Source organism: Galeopterus variegatus, unplaced genomic scaffold, assembly GCF_000696425.1.
Source record: "Galeopterus variegatus unplaced genomic scaffold, G_variegatus-3.0.2 Scaffold9956, whole genome shotgun sequence".
Lineage (NCBI taxonomy): Eukaryota > Metazoa > Chordata > Mammalia > Dermoptera > Cynocephalidae > Galeopterus > Galeopterus variegatus.
In genome coordinates, this window is record NW_007736067.1 from 9,712 (window position 1) to 15,307 (window position 5,596).

At 42.1% G+C, this 5,596-nt stretch overlaps 1 long non-coding RNA gene across 1 annotated transcript; it reads left to right on the forward strand.

The window, feature by feature from the left end:
* Window positions 1-333: 333 nt before the first annotated feature.
* On the forward strand, window positions 334-1,324 carry LOC103609692. The gene is made up of 2 exons (XR_552155.1): window positions 334-838; window positions 1,111-1,324. It is a non-coding gene; the product is annotated as an uncharacterized LOC103609692 (long non-coding RNA).
* The last annotated feature ends 4,272 nt before the right edge of the window (window positions 1,325-5,596 follow it).

Consider the following 5,596-nt stretch of genomic DNA (forward strand, 5'->3'; position numbering starts at 1 on the left):
CTCTCTGTCTGACCCCTACACTTTGGATTATATGATCACTGTAGAATTAGACTTCTTAGCTGTTTAATGATCCTGGATTCTCCAAGTGACTTAAATTTCCTGGTCTCCATTACATATGTTTTGTTTTTCAGGGGCTTATAATAAATTTAAGACTTGAACATTTTAAAATGTAAAAATTGTACATTTGTTACTAGCTTACCTTTTAAATCAGATTTCACTGTCAAGAATCCCTGCTTGTACTTGAAGGCTTTCTATTTGTATATTTTGTCAAAAAAATTTTTGTATATTTTTAAAATTTTGTATATTTGTGTATTTTGGCTTTCTATTTGTATATTTTGTATATTTCAAAAAGCAAAGCTATAAAACTCTTTTTTGAGGTACTAGGAAACCATTTTATATTATCTGTTTATTTCTTCTCCAGAGCTGATGTTCTACTCTGATGTGGAAGAATATCCTGATAAAGATCAAGGAATCAAAGTCTCCTCATAATGCCAAATCATCTTTAAAGGAATAATGACCCAGTATTTTTCCCATTTTTGTTTTTAAATGTATTTTTATAAGACTTGTGTATGTAAATAATTTGTAACTGATTTTTGATTATATAATACTGAAAAGTTTCTCAATATTATGGAAAATGTTAACATTGTATCTGCTATTTATACTCAAACATTAATTTTTACAACATTATCGTCTTAGTAACAGGAGATAATGAGCTAGAAACTAGGAGGTGAGAGTGTGTATTTTCTTTTCTCTCAAATTAGTTCTATTTATAATCATTATCTTAAGAAGCACTAATTCAGAAAAAGCCATAACTTTAGTGTTATAAAATATATATCAGGTTTGGGGCCGGCCCGGTGGCGCACTGGATGAGTGCGCCGCTTGGGAAGCGCGGCGGCGCTCCCGCCCGAGGGTTCGGATCCCACATACAGACCGGTTCCTGCTCACTGGCTGAGCGAGGCGCGGGAGCGACCCCGAGGGTTGCGATCCCGTTGCCGGTCCCCGGTCCGGTACGGGGGCAACACTGAGGGTTGCGATCCGTTGCCAGACACGGAAAAAGACAAAAGACAAAAAATATATATATATATATATATATGTATATATATATATCAGGTTTAAACATAAATTTAGGGAATAAGTAGAAGGGAGAAAAGGCCTTTATTATTTATTTTTGAGGTCTACTTTCTGAATAAATGGAAATATGAAATTTGTCTTTTCTGAAACTGGCTTAGTGATTGTGTATCACAGAATAATTGTAATGTAATTAGGTTGAAAGATGCTTTACTTCATGGCTAATAAAAAGGATATGTAGTTTTTTGTTTGAAAAGTTTTATAACCTAAAAACTTTATTTCCTTTTAAAATCTGTACCAGTGGTTTCCATATCTGGTTGCACATTAGAATCATTTACAGAGCTTTGAAAAACATATGGAGCAAAAGAGAAGCTGAGGAGACCAAGAGCTCAGAGGAACAAATGAGAGGTCTGTGAGTTTGTTGGGCTAACATTCCCATTTAATCTCTGTAGTACCCTTTCCTCTGAATTATGAGTAGAAATTCACCATCCCTATTCTCAAGCTCTTTGTCAGATCTTTGGCTGTCCAGGAAATCTTGCTGTTGGGGAGAACGTCTCTTCAGAGCTGTATCCAGTGGTGCCTCAACTGGTATCTGTGAGACCCTAGAGCTCAAGACAATGATAATATTTCCTATGAGAAAAAGTATCTCAAAGGCTGTTGAGCACATCAATAAAATTATTGGGACTGCCCTTATTAGCAAGCAACTAAATGTTGTGGAACAAAAGAAGACTGGCCAATTGATGATAGAGATGGATGGCTCTGAGAAAGGTCTAAATTTGGTGCAAGGACTGTGCTGGGAATATGTTGCTGTCTGTATGGCTAGAGCTGCTGAAAAAGGGTTCCCCCTGCTGTCACAGAATTGTGAATCCGCTGGCAATTCTGAAATTCATCCTGTCAGTTCCAGCTTTCACGGTGATCAGCGATGGTTCTCATGCTGGCCACAAGCTGGCAGTGTAGGAGTTCATGATCCTCCCTGTCAGCAAACTTCAGGGAAGCCATGCTCATTAGAACTGAGGCTTATTACACCTGAACAGTGTCATCAAGGAGAAACAGGAGATAGCTGCTACCGATATGGGGGCTGTGTGGTAGGCCGAATAATGTCTCTCAAAGATGTCTACGTAATGTCCCTGGAAACTGTGAATTTATTACTTTACATGGGAAAAGGGATTTTGCAGATGTGATTAAGCTTATGAACCTTGAAATGGGGAGATAATCCTGTATTATCTAGGTGGGCCCAGTGTAATCTCATGAATACTTAAAAGCAGAGAACCTGTCATGTCTGTGGTCAAAGAGATATGCCAGAGAGGTATGATGTTGTTGGCTTTAAAAATGGAGAAGTGGGCCATGAGCCAAGGAATGTGGGTGACTCTGGAAGTTGAGAGCAACCTTTGGCTGACTGCCAGCAAGGAAACAAGGATCTCAGTTTCACAATTGTAAGGAACTGGATTCTATTACATCCCAAATGAGCAGGAAACAGATCCTTCCCTAGAGCCTCCAGAAAGGAATACAGCCTTGTGGATACCTTGATATTGACCTGGTGATACTCAAATCACACTTTTGCATTCAGAACTATAAGATAGGAAATGTGTGTGGTCTAAGCTGCTAAATTTGTGGTCATTAGTTATGGCAGTAATAGAGAGCTAATACAGGGCTGGAGAGAGTTTTGCTCCTAATATCTTAGAGAATAAACAAGCCTGGAGCTGCTACAGAATGCAATTGGGAAAGCTGGCTACATTGATAATATTAGAACTGGCATGAGCATAGTTGCCTTTGAATTCTTTTAGGTCTGGACTTCAAATTTCCTGATGATCCTAGCAGGTACATAATCCCCAAGTAGCTGGTTGATCTGTAGAAGTCCTTCATTAGGGAAAACCTAGTAATATCTAAGATTCCTTTGACCGTGTACACTGGGAAACGAAAGAAGTTAACTGCTAATGTATGTCTCCAGAAGGCGGGGAATGGTCTCACAACGACTTAACTCGAGGTAAATTGCTAAGGATGTGGATGAAAATTCATGCAACTTTCTCCAGCTTGTAGTGGACCAGACTGGCATGTAAGCTGGTCGAGTCCAATTGGTAGGGCATCATGGTTTCTCATTACTCACTGACTTAAGATACTTTCATTGCCAACCTGTTGGTGAGGCTCTGCACTGGACAGATATCACAGGGGCACCTTGCTGATCTGAGCCCTTGGCCATGTACAAACAGCTCAGTTTTCTAGAAAGAAGTCCTAGCCAAATACACTATGGAAAGGAAAGCCCCTGAAATTTTCAAGCACTAGCCAGTTGAGTAGACCTTTCCTCCTAAACTAAATAAGGGCAGCTCAAGGCATCAGACCAAGACTCATAGGGCCTTGATATTTAACTCCGTTGCCGTGATGTTCTCACTGCCTAATTAAAGTTGCTACACGAGAAGCCAAGCTTGATCAACTGGAACACCATTGGAAACCCTAGCCTTGTTCATCACAAGATTGGTTCAAAGTCATCATTTTGCTCTCTTTTCTCCCCACATCAAGTGTGGGTAGCATGATAGCAGAGTTTCTGAGGTGTCAATAGGCAAGATCTCCAGGGGGGTTTTCTTGGTTTTTGTTTGTGTGTGTGTATGTGCAAAATATTCAGTAATACTCACCTCTCTTCCCTCCTCCCCAACAGAACAAAACATACATAGACTGCGAGGTCTCATTCTTAGAGGTCCAGATTCAATAGGTCTGAGGTGGCACCCAGGAAACTATATTTTTAAGAAAAGTACCCTATTTGGCCAATAGAGTACCAGCATTTGGGACTTCTGGCCTACGTAAACCATCTGTAGTCTATGATGAAACAAAGCTTGGATTGCGATAGTGGACTTGATCTTGGTCAAATTGCTAGATTTATGAGGAAAAAAAGAAAAGAAAATGAAAAAAACTTGGTACCTTGTCTTCTAGAAGCTCATAATGTTGTCGGAGAGACACAGATAAACACAGAAGTAAAAGAATCTAGGAAAGAATTGTGGGTAAGGTTGGGCGTGAGCAGGTGCTTTATGGGACTCCTGCTGGTGGAGATGGGGGACAAGAAAAAGGCCATACAGGTGAGTAAGCCCTGAGGGCTTTTTATTTGGAAATTATTTTAAAAAATCAAAAGAACAGTATAATAGCAACAATAACAACTACCTAGATTTAATAATTGTTAAAATTCTGCCTCATTTGCTTCCCCCCTTTTTCTTTAGAAACCTTTTTTTTTTCCTTTTTGTCTTTTTTACTGACCGGTAACGGGATCGCAACGCTCGGTGTCGCGTCTGCACCGGGGACCGGCAACGGGATCGCAACCCTCGGTGTCGCGCCGCGCTGCGCTCAGCCAGTGAGCGGGAACCGGTCTCCACATGGGATCCGAACCCTCGGCGGGAGCGCCGCCGCGCTCCCCAGCGGCGCACTCTCCAGTGCACCGCCGGGCTGGCCCTTTAGAAACCTTTTTTTTTCCTTTTTGTCTTTTTTACTGACCGGTAACGGGATCGCAACGCTCGGTGTCGCGTCTGCACCGGGGACCGGCAACGGGATCGCAACCCTCGGTGTCGCGCCGCGCTGCGCTCAGCCAGTGAGCGGGAACCGGTCTCCACATGGGATCCGAACCCTCGGCGGGAGCGCCGCCGCGCTCCCAAGCGGCGCACTCTCCAGTGCACCACCGGGCTGGCCCTTTAGAAACCTTTTGAAAGTAAGTTGCTGACATCATGGCACTTCAACTGAATATTTCAGCATGCATCTTTTCAAAATAAGATGTTTGTCTATGTAAGCACAATATTATTAAAACAGTTGGAAAACAATCATTCCATAATGTCTAATATACAGTCCATTCTCAAATTTTCCCAGTTTTCCCTCAAGATCTAGTCAAGGTTCACACATTTCATTTGTTTGTTATCTCTCACCTCTTCATTTAAAATGGTCTCCCTGCCTTTTTTTCCTCCTCCATGATATATGTTTTTTTTCCTTTTTGTCTTTTTTACTGACCGGTAACGGGATTGCAACCCTCGGTGTCGCGCCCGTACCGGGGACCGGCAATGGGATCGCAACCCTCGTTGTTGCGCCCACACCACGCTCAGCCAGTGAGCGGGAACCGGTCTCCACATGGGATCCGAACCCTCGGCAGGAGCACCGCCGCACTCCCAAGCGGCGCACTCTCCAGTGCGCCACCGGGCCGGCCCTCCGTGATATTTTTTAATGAAAATTTTCATTGAGATAAGTGTGGATTCATGAAATCATAAAAAATAATACAGAGAGGGCCTTTGTACACTTTGCCAATGTCTCCCAATGAAAACATTTTGCAAAATTGAAGTATAATACCACAACCAAGATACTAACATTGATACAGCCCACTCATCTTACTCATATTTCCAGTTTGACTTTTACTCATGTGTGTACAATTTTATAGAAAATTGTGTAAGTCTCTGTTTCTACCACCACAGTCAAGATATTGAACAGTTCCCAAACCACAAGAATCCCTCATGTTGCCCTTTTATAACCACACCCTCTGCTTCCTGCATGCACCCCCCCCCCCCCC